This window comes from Vulpes lagopus, chromosome 23 (assembly GCF_018345385.1).
Source record: "Vulpes lagopus strain Blue_001 chromosome 23, ASM1834538v1, whole genome shotgun sequence".
NCBI classification, from domain to species: domain Eukaryota; kingdom Metazoa; phylum Chordata; class Mammalia; order Carnivora; family Canidae; genus Vulpes; species Vulpes lagopus.
Genome location: NC_054846.1, coordinates 33,156,200 through 33,157,740, shown reverse-complemented (window position 1 = coordinate 33,157,740; position 1,541 = coordinate 33,156,200). Strand labels below are relative to the sequence as shown.

The window sequence follows — 1,541 nt, the reverse complement described above, 5'->3', positions numbered from 1 at the left end:
CTTTTGGTAGTAGTCTAGCCTCTGCCTTCTTCTTCTATTTCTGTCTTTCCCAGCTTCTTCATTCTGTTTTCCTCAGCGCTCCTTAGTTGACATTGATCTATTATGTCTGGGAAAGTATTGTTATTTTTTGGTATTTGTTTGAAACCATAATGCACCTCGAACCTTCATTTTAACATAGTATGTTAAGTTGGACTGCAGTGCCTATGAAATGATTTGCTACTCAAACCACAAATGTTCAAGGTTAAAACTCAATCTTGAAAGGAAGAGAAAACCTTAAAACCATGTTTTAGTAGTACTATGAATAACTTAGCTATCTTCATGTATGCTTTCTTTCTTTTATATACAAAGCATGATTATATGTATTTTTCTGTTATCCAGCTGTTTTCTCTTTAAAATGAGTGGGGTACTGGAGAAACAAAAAGAATGTTAAAAAAGCAAGAAGCTGTGTTTGTGTCCTTCTAGCAATTGGATATTCCATTATCAATGAGATGATAGAGTTTTAGGAATTATGCTGGGCAGTTTTGCCCACTTAGGGCATCTAATAGTGATTTAAAAAAATCAGTAAGGTCCACAGCATTCACTTTTCTTTCTACTCAGAACTAAGAGTTTTTTCGTTTTTGTTTTTGTTTTTTCTTTTCTACTCAAGACATACACACAAGATTTAATTGAGAATGACATCTTATGTTCTGAGATAAACTATATGTAGTTTCTTAAATAATTCATAGGTATATCAACTACAATTAAAAGACAAATGGGGGCAAGAAGCATGTATCTCTGTTCAGTTTGGATCCTCAGCATCCACATGTTTTTTGGAACATGGTAAACAGGAAGTAGATATTTGTAAGTTTAACTAATTGGCAATACCTTATCAATATATGAGATGGTTCTGGTTTGACTACCAATTCTTCCTCACTGAATCTCTTAGTACAAAATGATTCTGGAATGATTCAAGGAATAACCATGCTCTGCACCTTAGGGTCAGCATCTCTTCTGTGGTGCTGGTTCTGCATTATCATATTGGTTCTTCGCAGTCCACTCATCTATTTTTGTTTTTATTTCTAGTCGTTGTCACAGTGTGAGTCAGGCTGCATCTTTCTTGTCTTTCTTTCTTCTTCTTCTTCTTCTTCTTCTTCTTCTTCTTCTTCTTCTTCTTCTTCTTCTTCTTCTTCTTTTCTTCTTCTTCTTTCTTAATGGAACACTTCCCTAATTTGAGTGTCATCTTTGCACACGGGCTGTGCTAATCTTCTCTGTAACGTTCCAATTTTAGTATATGTGCTGCTGAGCAAGCACAGACTGTTTCTTTCTCGATGGGGTGTTTCCATGTATTACTCTTGCTCTCCTAATTGTGGAAAGAAAGCTCTCCTTTGTATGTTGCAATAGCTCAGGCTCTGGTCCTGTAATTGTTCTTCATCCATTGTCTTCCTCTCTTTCATTCTTTCTCCTCTCACTGCACTGGCTCTTTTCTTAACAGGATATATTTGATATTTAGACATACTTAAGATGTATCCATTTTAAGAACAAACAAAAGTAAATAAAGTACC

General features: G+C 35.2%; 1 non-coding gene across 1 annotated transcript; it reads right to left on the bottom strand.

Annotated features, from left to right (window-relative positions):
• Nucleotides 1–1,184: 1,184 nt before the first annotated feature.
• On the bottom strand, nucleotides 1,185–1,290 carry LOC121481736. The gene has a single exon (XR_005985394.1). It is a non-coding gene; the product is annotated as a U6 spliceosomal RNA (small nuclear RNA).
• Between the last annotated feature and the right edge of the window lie 251 nt (nucleotides 1,291–1,541).